Genomic DNA, 20,579 nt, shown 5'->3' with positions numbered 1-20,579 from the left:
AAAATATCTAGGTTTCTTAGGAAGTCGATTTTCAATTTTCAATTTAAAATTACCTTAAAATAACCATTTTTTTTTTAGAAATCCCATGAAATAATTGCATTACATTTGTATTTATTTTGGGTACATCTGATTTTAAATTAAAAAAGTGATTCCTAAGAAACATAATCTAGAAGTTTATATATTCAACCATTTTTTCAAAATTAAAATCTGTGAAACCAAATTCTTCCAGTTTTGTCTAGTTTATTGGTCTAAAAGTTACTTTTAGGGTTCCGTACCTCAAAAGAAAAAAACGGAACCCTTATAGGATCACTTTGTTGTCCGTCCGTCTGTCAAGACCGTTTTTCTCAGGAACGCGTGGAGGTATCAAACTGAAATTTCTATATGATACTCAGGTCTACTGTCCCTGGAAACTGTAGAAAAATCAACCTTCTAAGCTAACGCAATCAAAAGATACAGCCATTTAGGCCGCAAATTTCCGCAAATTTTCGAAACTCGCACGGGAATCAAAACCTACAGGGTACTTCCCGTGAACTTAGAATCTTGAAATTTCGTACGAAGTTACGTCTTATAGTACAGATATAGGAAAAATTACGAAAACCGTACATTTTTAGTTTTATCATATAAAAATAAAATATTTTTTGAAAAATATTTTTGACAATTTTGAAAATTTCAAAGTTACTACTCCTTATCTCATGAACGCGTTGAGGTATTAAATTAAAATTCATATTAATTCTTAATTAACATTTTTGTACCAGATTTCTAAATAGTGACTAAAAAACTGTAAATAAATAACTTTGATAAAAAAGCTTGCCCTTGTTATATTATAAAATAAATGATAGATGTTAATATAAAATGAAGGATTACTGGAACGATAAAGATACCTTTGTCATTAATTTATGATCCTCCACCTTTCCATATTTTGATGTTATAAATTTCATTTTGCAATAAAAATACCATAACTATGACTCGATTGTCGTGATGGGTGAACTTTTACTTACCTATATACCTACAGGTTTGTACGGAACCCTCGGTGCGCGAGTCCAACTCGCACTTGACCGGTTTTTTTTCATTGACTGGAACCCCCTCCCGCCTCTTTAGGGTTTATTTTATGATACGGAATTTAAATATATTTAAAAACACAATAACAAACAAAATTAATATCTAGATTGGTCAAATCTACATTAGTTTTGATTTTTGAAAAAACCTGCTGCAGCCCCCTTAACAGGAATATATTATGAAAACCAAACTTTCAAGGTATTCTAGGTATATTAATGTGTTATTCAGTATAATTTAGCAGAATAATACAAAAAAAAACCCCATACCAATTAATCAATTATTTGGAATAATACACGATTTCCTTTAAAAAATGCTAATTTTTGCCAACTTTTTTCTACTTTTTTAATTTAATAAAAATGATTAGTGCATTTCTAGTTCGATTTTGTATTTTGGAGTGTTGATAGGACAATTAAATAGCTTTAAAATAAAAAATACATAAAAATGTTAAAAACTTTTGAAAATGCATAAACAAATGCGTGATATGTATGATTTTGATAAAAAAAGTTTTCTAAATAAAGTTATTTTAAAAAAATAAAAAAGTTAGACCCAATCTTTAAAGGCTATTTCTTTATCATTTTTGGTATACTTTTATATGACGTCAGCTGGTCACTTCACCCCGGAACATATTGTATACATTGATATTTTTTTTTCGTACAAGGGCCTCATTTAAAACTTTGGCCCCTGGGCCTCAAAATGTCTTAATCCGGGCTTGGTAGTCTAAAATTGGAAATTCGCACTACGGATTTGAGAAGTGTTTACTAATAAATACGATTACTAAGTAGTTCCTATACAGCTTTTTATTTTTTTTCTTTGGAATTGTTATGCCTTGATTCTAAACCACATTTAGTGAATGTTGAGAGATTATAATATCATAATATCGTATTTTTTGAATTAACGAAAGGGCGTTGTTATTACCAGAAACTATAAAAAAAATTCACTTTATATTAAACTAAAAATATATATATGTATATAATCTTTCCAATTTGTTTCTTATCCAGCTGTTATTAAATGGTTTTCTCGCAAAAAAGACATAATAAAGTTCGTCCTATTGCCTTACAATGTTACAACAACGGTTGTATTCCAGTAAGCAAGTCTAAGCATTACAGCTTATGAGTAATAAAATATATCAGTTAAATTTTAAATTATATATCATATTATCATAATATCATATATAAATTAAAGTATTTGTTAATAGTGGAATTTTTTTTTGAGATATATATTTCATAAGTACCTATATTTTCTTAGCTTGTAAAATAAAAGTAGGTTGATAGTTCCCAAAAAATAATTACGTGTTATTTGATTTTAAAAAATATATAATTATATTGAAGTTGTGCAGACGAGGTTATACCATTGTACATAAAAAAAATGTGTAGTACGAATTTTATGAAAAATGTGGTATGTAAAAATGGTACCAATAAACCACATAAACAAAATACAGAAATTAATACACAATACATACTACAAAACGATAAGTAACGTTTAACAGACACTTGAACCTACAAATAAAGTGTGTATCGCACACATCATGTTATATAGGTAATAAAAATTATTATATAGTTTTAATATTTTACCTATATTTTGTATACCTAATAAAAATGGTAATTTTAACCACTCAATATAATAAAGATATAATATATGTTACGGGAAAAGTAGGAAATTGGGCATTGTACCCCGATTTTCGAGGGTAATGTTGGAATAAGTTAACATTGTCCATTTAGATTTGGGTACTGTAGGTTAAATATTTAATATATTAAAAATAAAACATTTTACTGCATTTTTAAATAATCATAATAAAAACTTGAAATAGGCGTTTCAAATATTAGTTTCCTGTTAATAGTTTTTAAATCTATTATCCAGTATGGTATCTCCTACTAGTCCTACTGAAGAATTAATATTTTGATCTAAAAGTGGTTTGACATGAACAAAATGAACAAGACGAATATTATTTATTATTAAATTATAGTTATTTTAATAGCTTTAATTTAATAAATTATTACTAAAAAGTAATCTTAGGCACGTAAGATAACATTATATTATTACTTTATTTATTGACAAATACACAGCTTATGGCACTTTGAGGTTACATAGTCGACCGAAATGTTTGCATTTAAGTACACTGATTGGTATTACATAATAATACAGTAGTAATGACGGACACGCGACGTCGTGACAATATCATCATTCGATAAACATGAAATATTATCTAGATTAAAGTGTTTGCAATTTTAGTGTTCTCACAAATTCGCAATATACTATGTGATCACCTTGTCGTAGAAATTACGGATAGGTTCGTATTATCGGCAGCCGTATATTGCATATAATTAGATAGGTATCTCGTTACTCGTAAGTATTGGTCAAACGAATACAACATGTAAGAATAGTTTTGTAGTGTTATTGTTACGTATAAATAACATTCTAAATAAATGTGTGCAGTAAATAATTCACTTTGACCACTTAAATCCGGGTGAGGTACCTACACTTTGCCCGGGTAATCTCGTACAATGCCCGGACAATGTATGAAAAAAATCAGTATTAAAATGATTATTCTTAAATTGCCCGGGCATAACATAACAATGCCCGATTTCCTACTTTGCCTGTAACGCATAATAAATAATTAATCGTGTCTATTAGTGACCAGGATATAATAGGTAATATTATAATAACTATAATTAATGAGTAATAATATGGCGAACTGTGCCTATCATACAGTAAAATATAACACGGGGATTCGCATCCGGTATATAATATTATACAAAAAGGTTCCGAAGGGATTGCGCAATTGTGGTTCTGCAGTCAGACTATCAGAGCAATAATATACTATTATACTATAATAAATAATAATTCACAAAAACTTTGATTTCATTAATGTACGTTGGTGGAAACTGCAAGTAGCGTGTGTTGGTGCGTGATCAAAAATATATATAACAATAATTAACCACAAGGCACTAATTGTAATTTGTAATATTGTATATTATATATACCTTAGTCTATAGGTAATTTTTACATTCTATTCGTTTTTATGGTAAACAAAGCGTTAGAAAAAATTAAATATCTGTACCGACCCAAAAACATATTTATATAAAAAATCTAAAATTTCGATTATAACCATCGAGTTGTATTTCATCATGCTTCACAATGACGCTACGAAGTTTACCGACGAATGGCGTTATATTTATTGTTACTTACAAACAACTTATTATGAACATTGGTTATTTAGTTTACCTAAACGTGATATTTTTTGTGTGTTTCATACATAAAATTTAAATTTTGAACGAGTTTAATTAAAAGTGTTTAAAATATAGATAAGTGGATTTATCGAAGTGTCAACATTTTGGGTTTTTACTGTTAAACCAATATCATGCAGGTTTTAATTTTAACCATGCAGAACCATGCTAAATATTTGGGGAAAAACCATTACATTTTGGGTTTTTGCTGATAAATCAATATCATGCAAACTTTAAATTTAGCCATCTAAATGCATGCTAGTTAGGACTTAGATACATGATAAATATTGGTGCAACAATTTTCCAATATTTTGAAATGGGCCAGTATGTCGCAACGTAGTGCAACGATGTGTGTTTTTTTCTGTCTGTCACCAATATTTGAAATAGTAAAAATACCACCTATTTTTTTAAATTTGAAGAAAAAATATTTATATTCTTTAGTAATTTAATTGAAGTTTTTATAATGTGGTATCTAATCCTAGTTTCAACCTGCATGTCTTAACAACATTTTAAGAAGGGACTTACAAACACTTGCAAATGAAAGGATATCGATTGGTACCATTTTCAGAGTTATAGGAAAACTTGGGTGGCCTAACTTCCTGACTTTGAAAGGTCTTACTGGCCTCCCAAATTACTTGCAATTATTAAAAACAGGCTTGAAAATTCTTGCTAATCAATTAGCTTTCGTTTGTCGCTAATTTCTTAGTCCTAGGTTAAAACGGGTGGGTCAACTTCACAAGTTAAAAAGTTTATAGCAGCCGCCTGAGGGACTTGCAAATACTTGCAAATCGTTAGCTTTCGTTTGATACCGATTTTGAAGTTCTGAAGAACATCCTCCATTAAGTTTTTATAGCGATAAAAAAAGCGTTACGCAAAATCGGTTGGAAAAAAAAGTTGTATATCTAGCCCAAAAACATGATAGCATGATAAAAAAACAATATAATATGTAGTATTTATATGGAGTTTATTGACTAATAGTGAGCTATCATGCCATGATATTATCTTACTTATTATCTACTGGAAAAAAAAACAACTTAGTATGATTTATGAACATTGTTTGTATTATAGTATATTATCATACATACAAATTTGAAATTTGAACGAGTATAGTTATAAGTTTTTAAGGTTTAGAATAAGTGGAATGAAATGGCATTCAGGACCATCTCTATCTATATTTATCCTGCTTAAATAATATAGGACCCCTACTTTATTTTTTTTTAATATAGGTAAAACATTTTATTTTTTGAGTAATAATGTGCTTGATAATATTGTATTACAAAGTTCTTCATAAGTATATGACTACTATATATGAACACTTTATAAGTGTTACTACTACTGTTTATAACAGTTAACATTTATAAGAATTGATGATCCCTCCAAGGTCCGGCAAGTTTCCGGCAAGTTTCCGTTAAGTATCTTTGTTATTATGTGCGATTTTAAAGCTTCTCTTAATAAATTATTATTAAAAATATTATTTATTTCAATTCTTTTAGGTCACATATTATAATAACCATTATCCAATTGTTACCTCTGCCGTGTGTTTAACTTGTATACTAATTATTTACTCAAGTGTTTAAAGCTTAAAAAAATATAGTATATTATGCTACTATATATTTTTCCTGTGCTTGGAAAATTTAAGAATCATAGATATGTTTTTGAGTATAGCGCAGTAGAAATATAATATCGGTTGCAAAAAAAAGTTGTATCCTGCTCAAAAATATATCTATGTTTAAAAAAAAATAGCAATAATGTACCTTTATTATAGCGTTATTAAGAAATAATAACATTAATTAATGTTAACATTTATTAATAACTAGGAAAATTAATAACTAATAATAATAACTAGGAATAACACTATTGTGTAATAGTACCTATTGTGTTGATTATTGAACAATGTACATTACTGCTTATTTTCTTTTCTGAACCAAAATTGTTTTGTTGTATTTCATACATAAAAATGTTAAATTTGAACGAATTAATTATGAGGATATTGGATATTTAAAATATTCCAACATTTTTTTTTTTTTATTCTAGAAACTTTCAATATTTTACCATTTTTCTTAAAAATGAATACTATGAATACAATGATATTTTCATAATATTTATATTAATTAATAAAAATATTAACCAGCTTATAAATGATAAACTTATTCAGATCGTTCTACGCGGTAACAGATAGTAGCAATATAACGGTTTTTTTATGATCGATGGAAGTTCAAAGAAAATAAAGCATAAATAGATAAATATGTGATATAACTTTAGCTATAGATATAAGGTACTCATAGTGATTTAATGTTTTTTTTTACTTCTACTTAAACGTTGGCGAGTTTACCTGCACAAAAGCGTGTAGCAGAAATTTATCAAATAAAAATTTGCCAAAAAATGATAAGCATATACCTATATAGGTGTGCCAGGTGTGGACCCAATTACCTAGTTCGGATAATCAAGGATCTACTTCATTTAGTTTAGTTGCTTTAATTATAAATCACAATCTATTAAAAATATAATATTATAATAAACATAATGCTAACAAAAAATAGATCTCAGGGTTAGATGACTAGTGACTATACCCTGACTACTTCATTCGCAGCACCTGATATTTATTTTTCAAATTGCTACACGTTTCAATAAATAAAAGATTTTCTGTTGTTTAGTAAGTTTCTAATCTTGTGAAGTTCTTTAGTATAATATCGAGTCTAAGTATTCAAAATTCATATATTTTTAAATATTCAAATTCGTATTTTAAATACTTTTGAAAAAAATACTATGAAAATCTATAAATCATATTATATATGTTTTTGTCAATAAGGAACATGACAACAAAAATCCGTTAGAAACAAAATAATTTGTATCCAGCCCAAAAACATATATTTATATATTGAAAAAAAATTATATAAATATTTAAAAGTATTTGAGTTCCTATCTATAGCCTATAAATACTTTTCAAACGTTTATTTACACATTTTCCATTCTGAGCGGAGTGATGAATGTATTTAAATTTGTATTTGTACCCAATTACTTTTTTTTACTGAGTATTCAAATACGTATTTTAAATACTTTTCCAAATATACGTATCTGTACCGACATGAATACTTTTAAAAATATTTTTTTCGAGACTGGAAGACGTGTTTAGTGTATACCTACATATTCCCACATAGCATTTATAAGCATACATTTTTATTTTTAGTTGGTTTTATGTGTTATGAAAATATATTATGATTATGGTTTTAAGCCCATCCCGAAAATGTATTCCAGTTACGGCTTTATATGGATAACAAATATTTAAGATACCAAACGGGAAAACCAACAAAAGTCCGAAAGGTTTTACCCAAACAAACAATAATTCGACTATTAGGGCGACTAAATATGGAACCAGAACGAAATTGATGATGATGATGGGATATTCCAGCTATCCAAATTAGACGATAAACGGTAATTCAGAATTTTATTATACCATGTGAAAGACAAGATAATAATATTATATTAATATGTAATATATTATTATTTTTTAGACAACTGTATACGACTAATAAATAGTATATATCCTCAAGATGATCGCCACTGCAAATCGTGGTGAACTTAATAAGTATAGGTACATATTAATATTATTAAAGCTTCACATTTTTCTGCCTGTCTCATGCTTACGTGGCATCGAATGCATTGGATTTAATATTAAATAGAAAACATTACGGATTATTTACTCAGGCGTTAGAAAAAAAAAACACGGCGTACGCTGAGAAATAGAGAATAATATTATTCTCATGTACGATAAATAAATAATTACTTATTGTGAACATTGTTTTATGTGTGCTGAGGTGTACGGATCAGGAGAAGAAGATAGCTTATAAAAGAAATCGAGAAATACTATTTTCTTTTATTCATTTTTCAACGTTCACATTGCTGAGGTGTACGGATCATCAGTAGCAGATAGCTTATAAAAGAAATCGACAAATACAATTTTCTTTTATTCATTCTTCCACGTTCACATTAATTTTATAGTTTTCTTATATTAATTCAAAATGATTTTTTTTAAGCATAGTTTAATAACGGTAACAGTTCTAGCAATTGCAATTTGGGTTATGCCAGCTTCAGCTGATACAGAAGAAAAACTAATAAGTATGGATTCATTTATTGATATAGAATGATTATATTAATTGTCTCTATTATAATTTTTTAATATGTTGATATTTATCTGCAGTGCTTTGTACATATTTAGAATTAATTTAAAAACGGAAACTAATTATTAATAATATTATGTTATTATAACCTTAGAGAAAAACAAAATGTATGCCATTTATTCGAATTTAAATGTATACAATTCCTATCTATTATGATATATTTAATAACAATGTTATACCTGAAGTGTTTTTAAAAAATGGATATTTTTCGATGTGATATTTTCCGTTATACTTATACCACGTCAGTGATGCCCACTCGCTGCGCTGTGATGATAGGACAAAAAATCGAAAATATCCCTCGACTTACTATGCAACACCACTTCAAGTTACCGTCACAGGGTAACCGCGGTATATCCCCTCTTAATAACGACATTAATTTTATAACGACTATTCAATTTAAATAGTGGTATAAGTACGTATAACACGTATTAAGAGTGGATATATGGTGGTTACCCTGTGACCAACTTGAAGTGATGTTGCATAGCAAGTCGAAGGACATTTTCGATTTTTATATCCGAGCGCATTGACGGGTACAAAATTGTCAAAATCATCGGACACGTCATGGTTAATATTTATTTACAGTCTATCATTATGTGAAAATTATCATATCGTAATTATTTGTAGCAATTAGTAAATAAACATGATTGACTAATAAATATTCATTGTTTTATTTTTAGAGTCTTGTGAAAGTAATATTTTTAATTAATAATTAATAATCAATCAATATAGTAATTTAAAATATTTATGATATGCCACGTAATTAAAAATATTGAAAGGTTGATAATAATTATATATTGTGTATTTTTAAATAATTATGGTTGAGAATTAAATGATAATTATCTCCATTGTCCATTTAACGAAAACAATAAATTCCGAATCTATTTTTTATTTACGTTGATTTTCATTTCATAGTCAATTTGTTATATACGTAAATTATTGTAACTTTAGGAAAGTATCTTCAAAAGTGTGCCTATAATATTTACATTAACTAAGTTACCTTTTTAATGTTGTTTTGTTCCGATTAGAAACCGTGTAAGTTCTTTTTTATCAATAGCCAATGGGTACTTTTTTGAAATAATAAGTGGCTTATGATAAAATAATCACCTGGTATAGTTATTTTATATAGAAACGGTGACAGAACCAGTTTGTTAGACCAATACCGTATTGTGTGCAGATGAACAATCAATAAATATTTAATAAATAATAAAATTGTAAGCTATAATTGGCCCTAAAAACAAGATTTAATGCCCCACGATTCCTTCATTAGAGATTAGTGAACCATTAAATTAATCTATTATAAATCATACTATTCAAGCATAGTTTTATATAATAATTTTATATGAATGATTTTATGATTTATGTAATAGGTATTCTTACTGTTGTTGGATATAAAGGTAATTAACACACAAGTAATTTTATGTTTATTATATCCTTTTTTTTGAATCATATTAGACAAAATTATAATTATGCTTTTTATGATCTTGAAGGTAAATATAAGCTATACTTTTAGAAATGTATTTACTTAGTATTTTTTTACGATTTATTTTCGAGCATCACGACATTGCATGGGCGGTAAAATGAATGTTATAGGGTATTGCGGAGTCAGGTTTATTCGTTAGGATAAGGTTTTTTGAATTATTGTGCTTATTATTTAATCGGTATATTGAGTATTTGTTTCTACCACGCGAGACCTTTTCTCACACAAAATAATACATTTATATTTCTTTGTGTATATAAATATATAATATAAAGTCATCGTGTTGTCTTAATTTTTATTTAAACGGAAAACCGTCCGGGCAACGAAAACTGGCCGGTGACCCCCGTGACCCGCCCGCCCATCCGCCATCCCACTTGTCGTACCCGCCTAACCCACCCGCTCGGAAATGGCCGCTAGAGTCGCGACGGTCACCGGCCAGTTTTCGTTGCCCGGACTAAAAATGACTTATTTTTCGGAAATGTATTTATGATTATAATATTATATTAGATACAAATACAGCCTTATTGTATGAATCCTCACACCCCAAAAACTCTCTCCCTTCTCATACAAAATACTTAACGTACCATTGTCACAACTAAAAAAAAAGCAATAACTAATGTTATAATAATATATACCTGTGTACCTCAGTCAATAATATAGTGCATTTATATGTATGTACTAGGTTTCTAGGTTAACGATCTTAATTTTCATTAGAAGACAGCTACATTACAAAAGTTACATTGGATAATGCTATGTATTAACTCAATTAAGTACTGAAAGGTATAATTTATTATACTAGAATGATATAATTTCAGATTCTCGATTCGACTATATGAGTGTAGACAAATATAAAGGTATGTATTAGAAACTAAATTATTAATGCAATTTTAAATACTACAATATATAGCGGCTATTTTTTATGCAAACAATATTACCTTTTTATAATTGTAATTAATTGGTTCTATTTGTTTTTCAGACAAAGAATGTAGGTATTTCATTGTATTTTTTTTTTTTTTTGTAAATTTAGTTGTATTATTAATTTATAGAATACAGTTTGCAATAGTTATGTAACAATTTACTGCTAATTACTGTATTACGATTACATATCATGCCTATTAGCCTATATAAGACAAGTTATTAGTTATTACATGGTGTAATTTAGACCTATAATAAGCTATATGATATCAGCTAAATTTTAAAATTGTAATGTAAGTCTCTTATACTCTCTACCTTGTAGTCCAAACTACTGACTAGTACTGTATAATATGTAAGTAAATTACATATCGATGTATCATAAGCTCTAGTGACTTATGTTCCTGCGTGTTCTGTCGCTAACGTTTCCCATTACTATTCAAATGAAGTAAACACCTATTCACACCGTCGGCATTGTCTTTAAGTCAAACACAGCTAGTATCATCATGTGCAATTTTATTTTAACAACTGTTTAACAATATAACTTTTGAGATACATTTTTTGGAAAAAAAAATAGTGCAACCAACATTATAACTATATCAAAATCAAATTACGAATAACGAAATAAGTTTATAACAAAAATATCCGCAAAAATATAGACCGTCTCCGCTCAGAGTCATTTTTCATTGCATACAATTACTTACCTTTGAATTCAAATTCTACACATTTATTACCATGATATTACGCACTCAATGCGTACCTAGCATATTATCTAATATGGTCGACACTTATTATACTGCTCGAGTGAATGGCAGTAATTGAAAATTTTTCAAAAATTATACTATCCCTGGTTATTATTTATTGAGCCATTTTAAATTGATATTACTAGGTTAAAAGGCAGTACATCATCAGATTAAGCGTTGACCGAATACCTACCAGACAAATAAGCAATAAATGACATATCCTAGAAGAAAACGTAGTACCTACCTATGTGTTGTGCAATTACTGTTTATAATAATATTATATGTTTAGTACATTTATTTAGAGGTATACATAATTCGTAGTTATCAAGTAATCCTAGATTTACTGACTAACAGATATATCTATATCGAATGTCAATTTTAACAATTTTACTATGAAATAAAATATACAGATTTCAATGAGTTTGTTTCTAACTTTGATCAGATATTATATATCTTTGATCAGTTGCAATCAATATAATTTTCTCTTATTTATGTAGATTGTTACTTTTAATTGTAATAGTAATAATTAAGGATTATCAGAAACGCTGTATCTACTTACTTAATTGTACCAAAAAAGTATAAATAATTGATTTAGCAAAAGTCAAGTTTAAAAAAAGAATACCCATTTTTCCAAATTTTCCATTTTTGTAGAAAGGTAAACTGCCTTTCACTATGTCGGGGGAGTATACAGCAGAGCGAGTTTTCCGTCTTTTATTAATTATTGTAGTAAAAATTGTCCAATATGCATAACTTTCTATAGATAATAATATACTATGCAATAGTACCTACTTATCTATAATTTCAATTTATAGTATTGCTATTTAGTATGTACCTATGTAAGTCACGGAATGAGATTTTGAATGTACTGTACTATAGGTACCGTACCCTTCCTATAATACATAGATATACCAAACAAATAAAACTCAAGACGTTGATCATGAGTACTATGGTTAAAATATGCTTATTGTTATTGTGTATCATCTGTTCAATACGTTGTGATCTAAACATTTTTAGCGTGATTATTCATTTCATAGTAGATAGATCAATAGTTATTATCCCCAGTGGGAGTTTCAAACCGCATAAGTATAGGAACCTACTGATGAGAGTCAGTACTGAAGAGAAAATACTGTTGATTGGGCATAATCGGCAACTTTGAATTTACTATTACTTAAACTAAGCTCGATTTGCAAAACAAAATATTAGAATATCAACTAAAAAAAAAAGTCTATAAACTATATATTTTGTTATTATAGACGACGAAAGTAAGTAGTTATGATTTTTATAATAAATTTGACTTATTAAAGTTGATAAAAAAAATATTTATTGAAGGATGTGAAAAATTAAACTCTGAACTATATGTGACATATACAAAATTATCGTACACCTTAGTTACATTTTGTTACAAAATAATGACAAAACGTTAAGAAAGTCTCGTACAAAAATGCTGAACTAAGTTTTATGATGCAGCATAGCTAATATATAGTTTTGTTTTCTCAAATCTCTACCTTTTTGTATCGTATTAAAATAATTTATGTTTAGGTTAACAATACTCTACATTGAGTGATTAGATAGGTACCATATTATTCTGTTTTATTATTTATATTTTTAAATACTGCTCCCCCAGAACAAGCTTTGCTTACCAGTGGTTGCTGCAAATTTGTACTCATAATGAAATTATGTGAATATTATATTTGTAGTTGTGTATTATAAATGGTAATTATACGTGGTCAACTAAATATTATTTCTAACTTTTTATAGAGGATTATCGTAAGTTAAATGTTTATAATATTATGTCTAATAAGGTTTATTCCAATAAATTTAAAACGATTAATTTGTAATTATTAAAAACGAATTTGTTTTTTTTATTCAGAGAAATTAAACGGTAATTTTTTTAAACCACATAATAAAAATTACCTAATGTGACTAACATTGTAGATTAAACATACAAGTATTATGTTAATGCTTTGCAACTTTTTTTTATAACCATAATTTTTTTTAAAGGTTGTTAATTATTCAATTTTAAAATAAAAATTTACTATTGAAATGTTTTGAATACAGTTTTCTATGGTACTTAATGCATTTCTATTTTTTTTCTAGAAATTTTTCGTACGTACAATTTTGTTTTGTTTTTTTATGCTATTAAAATACAGTTGACCTCGGTAACTCAAAGTTCAAGGGGGGAAAAAAATTCGACTTCCTAAAAATTTCGAGTTATCAATATCACAATGTATTATTGTTATTTGAAGGGGCATTTTATTTGTTCAAGATGTCGAGAATTTTGAGTTATCAAGGTTCGAGTTAACGAGAGTACACTGTAATACATTTTAATATTTTAATCAGTATGAGATTTCAAAATTGTATTATTGTATTAATTACTTCTTCCATTAGCTTCAATGTCCATTTATTGATAAATTATAAATAGACAGTGAAGATCAAAAGTCAGAAAGGTGGGCAAGTGGATGTCGCTCTGCTGTACAGTAGGTTACAAATGGGTCACTGTATAATGGATGTTATTAAATTTGAATTCAATGATATAATATCATTGTACAAGAAAAACGATTCTGAGCGGAGACGGTGTGTCAGTTAGGTATAAGACATATTATATACTATGGTTATGGTATTAAAAAAAAATTGACCTATAGTAAGTACCTATAATAAATTCCAAATTAATCATATCACAATATCCATTAGGTAATTATAATGCGTTATACATCAACAACAAACCGTGACACTATCATAAATATAAAATAGTATACTTTAGAAATTTCAAGTACCCACGAATAATATTATACAATCACAACAAAATAACTAAAATAGTTATTCTAGGTTTTTTAGTATGTAATGTCATCCAAATTTGAGCTTATAATATGAAATTGTCCGTAAACAGCTCAAAACAAGTCAAAATATTTTGAAAATTTTATCAAGTATAAGAATTAATAAAATAAACATTCAGTTAAATTTTCATGTATCTACAGTTATTCGTTTTTGAATTACAACAAAATAAGAAAATGTATTGCTACATGAGAAATTGAGTGAATATCCAATGTTGTAAAAATTTGAATTTCAAATGCTCATAAAAATTTAATTTGATTTTCTTATAGACTTCTTTTTTTTAATTAAGGTAGATAATCTTATAAGGAATCTTGTAATACATTTTAAAATCTTAGATTTAAAAAGAAAAATTTTTACGAACTCTTAACTCAAAATAATTTGCTAATTTTCATGATGTTTTCATATTTTGTCAATTTTTGAACTTTAAATGTTTATAAAAAAAATTGTGACAATGGATTTGTAATATTTTTCATATGTTTTTGAAACAATATATTAGGATCCTTCTATTAAATTTTCAAGCTTTTCTACCCAACAAATAAAGTTTTATTGATATTTTAGAATAAAAAACAAAAACAAATTGGAAACTGAAAATGTTCCTAAACAGCTCAAAATAAGTCAAAATATTTTTAAAAAGACATCGTGTCTAGAAAATGCTGACATAAACAACAAGTGAAAATTTCATGTATCTACGGTCACTTGTTTTAAACCAAAAACCAAAATCAATTTTCTTGAAAACAGATTTTGCGTAAAAATTCCCGTTTTTCCTTAATTTTTCTTTTGTTTTTTACGGCGCTTTTGAAAACTACTGGGAAATTTTTACTTTTGACCCCCCCAAGTACAAACTAGATTCACTTTCCTATCAGAAAAAATACTGTTGAAGAAAATCTAAGCACTTTTACTGTCCTAAAAAGTGATGATAGACGCAAAAAAATAAAAAATAAAAATAAAAAAAACACACATCATTGTAAAATTAATATATTCATCGTTCCACTCAGAATCTAAAACATTAAAGTAAATTGTGTTATTCGTCAAGTCTTTTTTTAAGTATGAAAAGTTCTTTTCCAGAAATTTCATGTCCAAAATGAAAATTCCAATTATCGTTATTTTTATTGTATCTACCTATATTAGAATAAATAATAAGGAGGACTCCATAAACCAAACATTAAATGCACATACGAAGGGTATGTGAAGCACATGAAATAATAAGGGTATTTTTAACAATAGGTACTACCAAATATGTTTATAGCAATATTATATAGATAGTCTATATTATTATTATTTATATTCACATAGGTATCAGAATTTATTATTTTTAGTAGCGGTACGACGGTATTTAGAGAAAATCAATGAAGTTTATGGTTCATCACATTGAAAACCACCATCAATATCATATCTTATATTATGATAGTATTATTAATAACTATCTTATGTTACATATTTTTTTTTTTCAGTAAAAATTAGTGAGTATAATTAATGTTTATTGTAATATTCTTAATTTTCCCTCTTCTATTTCGTTCCAACCAGATGACAAATCCAAATGTAGTTGGAATACACAGTGTTTATAATTGGTTCCGGTTCTTATTTATTAGAATCATAATTTAGTTGATTAAAACTTTGAATATTATGTAATAAAAATTCAATCATGTGATTAATCTCATTATGGACTAAAATATCGTATAGTGCTTTAATGTTTTGAAATGCTATTATTAACCTTACTGGCATTTAATAAGTTACCTTTAATTGCCTATTATTGTATTTCTTAATATTGTATGTGTTCAGTGTCCACTTTTTATTCATACCAAGTGGCATATCCAATCCAGGCTTGTAGCCAGGGAGTGGGATATTTCGAATAAATTTGGCCATATAATCTTTTATTTTATACAGTATCGGCAATATTCATCCATGCACCTGCCCCCGGGACTATCCACAGGAAATACTTTATAATATGTAGAAGAGTGTCAACGTCGTATAATTATCATATGCATACATTACAGTCACTAACACAACATAACTAACATACTATCTGACAACAAAGGCTACTAACCCACTTGTTTTGGCCTTCAGCCTACACTTTAAGAAAATTAACTAATGAATTAATATAATTAATCAGATTGTGGAGACAGTATAAGTCACCGGTGTAAGAATACTTGCACTTCTTCGCAACCCGGTTTGACATGGCCTCCAGTTGCCCCTGCCTGACTCTCCTTGAACTCTCTGATACAAAAAAAAATGTAGATATTAACTGAGGGACCATAGTTGCGTGGCGAAGACAACATGACAGTTATTAGCATGTCCGGTCTCAACCCATAGAGGCCATTGTCGACGCAGATCAGTCTCCTCCAGTTTTCCCACACGTCGCACTCGAAGAATGTATGCCTGCAGATGTATGTCCGGTGCAAAGTCGCATTGATAGCCTTTATCCGATTCGTGAACGTGGAATCAGTGTGTGAAACAGCCATGACCCGAGAGCATTTGTGAAAAATGAAACATGGGCTCGCCAAAACTATATGGGACATCTATCTACTAATGTCACCTACCAGCCTAAGCGTCCATCTGTCGTCCGTTGGAGCAACCGCCGCACTCCCTTTGCCGACTGGAAACGAGAGTCCGTTGTGTATCTCCGATCGTACTATCACAAGTAGTTGGATGGGCGGGATTCCTGAAATTACCACCACCACCGTATGGCACTGTATTGTAGCAGCACACCATCCTAACTCTTACTTATTTAATCATGATATAATACTATAATAATACTCTATAATCAATGTATGGAAAATTGTTTATACATAGTTATATATTAATTTAAACATTATCGTTTACAGTTGACTTGCGTACGTATTATTTTATTTTTTATTTATATATATTTATCAGGTACCTACCTACATAATAATATTATATTGCATGGAACTTATTTTTTTAAATTTTGTATTCTGATTGGAGTGAGGAAAGTATCAATATAATATTGGTAGGGTTCTAAATTATAAATCATGATAATTCATAATAAACCATAAGTTTTCATATTTTATAACTTATGAGTAACGTTAACATTAAAAACATTTTTTATGTAGTCGATCTGGGTACGTAATGATTATGTATTTTTATTGAATTAGTAGTTTAATGTGAAATTTCCAATTAGTACTAACACAATGCTTGTGCTTGGAACTAAAATATGCTAAATAAAATAAAATAAATGTATTCATTTAATAAAATCCGTGGTTTATATATTATATTGTAATGGTACACACCACGCTTACTAACACGGTTCTTATGAAAGCTATCAAGAAATCAAAATACGAACAGAAATCCAGCTAAACCACTCGACAGCATAAACACCGGAGACAAATTAATGTGACACACGAGCAAGACCAAACAATGTGTCGACTGTGTGGTATTAACTCGCCTCAACGTGAGTGTGTAAACCAGTTAACGTCGATAATCAAAGATATATAAAATATAAATACAGGTACATTTTACAGGAGATATCAGGTCAAACCACGTTAAATACTTAGGAGTCAGACTCGACATTTGTCAAAATATTATAATTTAAACATTAAAGAGCCAATAGGCTTCATTGTAACCAGTGCTATAACACCAAAGTTCAACTCCATTATTCGTTAAAATGTCAATATTTAAATTGATACATATACTACTAATTATTCTATGTGCGGCCGCAGAGCAGGGTCCCTTTAAATCCCCAAGCTAAAATTGGAGGAAAACCAATGTCAATCATATTATCGACATACCCCATTGATCCTCACAGCAGTTCATTCGAAACATCACCGTCCGCTGTTTAGTTGGGGGGGGGGGGGGGAGGGGCAAACAGTTCAGTTCGAGATGAACCATTGATTTTATTCACATATAAATACATATTGACCAAACCCAGTTAATCTATTCAGGATTAAAAACTCATGACCAGTAACTAAAAATAGCCAACATTAATAATTAACAAATCATCTAAATTCTAGAACATTATGCAGGAGATAAGAGTTAAAAACCTGGTACTCCATTATTAAGCTCTCAGCCTACCAGCACAAAGTAAAGCATGCAAGGGATATATCAATTCTACTCAAACTCTTTAACCTTCAATATCTACTACCAAGATTCAGAAGAAACAGAAGACATAGAACTATAGTTGCATCAACAGCATCACCGGTGAACTGGCTAGAGAAACACAGCTGACGAAGAGAACTGAACCTCGCCGACGACGATGAACACCAGACTAATATCCAATATCAAAAAAGCAAAAAATATCGGGATATCAACCATCTATGAATAATTCAATGGACAATGAGCCTGTTTGGACTTGACTCACTATAGTGGAAGTTGGTGAGTTTTGACTGGAGACGAATATCTATTCGTTTTCCATCTCCTCCTGCCAAAATGTGACACTATTTTACTGAGCCATAGCCAAATTAAAATAATGAGCGATAAAAGATTGCATTTGAATTGCATTTCAATAATGATATTTTATCTAAGTATTAAAAGTGATATAAATAGAATATTTTTGATTATTAACTATAGTGTTACAACTGTAGCTTATATTTATGTGGTCAAATAAATTAGTGATTTGACAATTACTAAAAATCATAGTTTATAAAAGAAGATAATACAGTTATAGATGTGTTGAATTGCTCTCCTTAAGAATTTAATATTTTTGAATAGCATATTTTGGTTTCAAGCTGACGAAATTCTAAATTGTCGAATGACTTAAAAAGTCCATAGGTCTGATATCCATATATTTATTACTATACATTTTTTTAGTACCTATATTATAATAGGTGGATATTATTCTTGTTTTTTTAGTTTATTTTGATGCTATTATAATTATATGTTATTATAAATGATTAACTTTAAAATAAGTCTATTACAATAATTGTGTTGATATTTCACAGTACTAGGCTTTCTTCTAGACTTTTGATTTAACATTTTTAGAAAAGTTATACTTATGATAATTATTAATATTTTTTTCTTGTTTTACAGAAAAAAGTATGTAACATTTATTGTGTTTATATTTTGTAGATCTTAATAATTCATTTTTGTTTGAATGTTTCTTAGTTATAATGTACATAAAAAATATTTTTAATTGTTTTTCAATCAACTGAAAATCATATAAAATACAATTTTCATATCTGGAACATTCGTTAGATGTTATACAAGCTATAAATGATGAATAATATATTCTTTTATTCGTATGGTGTGTTACATCTAGACATATAGTAGAACATAGACAATTTAGTTGAACGTCTATTTTTTTTGTGTGAGCTCTATTTTGCCATAACGGGACACACTAGGTAGGTACTACGCAACTTAGTACAGTACAATCTCCGTAATCCGACACATATCAGACTACGCTACTGCCGGATTAACGAAAACGGCGGATTAACAGGGGTTCACATAAAAACGCATTTTTACTTATTGAATTTTACATTTTTACTGATACATATAAAAAATAAATATTATTAAAATGTTTATTATTTATTTATTGTAATTATTATAAAATATAAATACTAATACGTACATGGTTATAATTAATTAATTTAAATTATAAATAATAAATTACGTTCTTGCAAAAACCATAAGTACAAGGCATCTTCAACTTCAGGAAACTCACCAGTTTTTAATTTTTTGCGCATACTTTTCAAACTTTCGTTATTTTTGAAAAAAGACCTTATCTTTTCGCTATTTTTTCTTATATCATATATAAGTAGCATGACCTACTCTAAATTCGTTAGCGAGGTTTACTAACGTGTCACCATTTTCTATTTTATTTAAAATTTCGTATTTTCGCTATTTTGTTTTGATTAAAATATATAATTATATGTAAACTTTTTTAATACCAATAAATAATAATATAGTGAAATGTCCCTACTTGGTAATATAGGCTGGCGGTTTGTCTTCCCTAAGAATTGTTTTTCGCATACAATGATTTTATATCATTGAATTTAAATTTAACACATCCATCACAATAACTTACATGATTATACGACACGTCATATAAATGTACTGTAGATCGGTCTTTTTTGGTAGGTATACGTACCTATATTATTGATAGTGCTTATTTTTCTGAAAATGGTTCGTTGGTCTTTGTAAAGTTAATTTCTCTACTTTTAACTAATGATTTACGTTCTGCATAAGTATAGACAATGCTTCAATAATT

The sequence above is a fragment of the Acyrthosiphon pisum genome, chromosome A2, assembly GCF_005508785.2.
Source record: "Acyrthosiphon pisum isolate AL4f chromosome A2, pea_aphid_22Mar2018_4r6ur, whole genome shotgun sequence".
In the NCBI taxonomy this organism is placed as follows: domain Eukaryota; kingdom Metazoa; phylum Arthropoda; class Insecta; order Hemiptera; family Aphididae; genus Acyrthosiphon; species Acyrthosiphon pisum.
The sequence above is the reverse complement of the archived record's forward strand: the minus strand, read 5'-3'. Positions refer to the sequence as shown.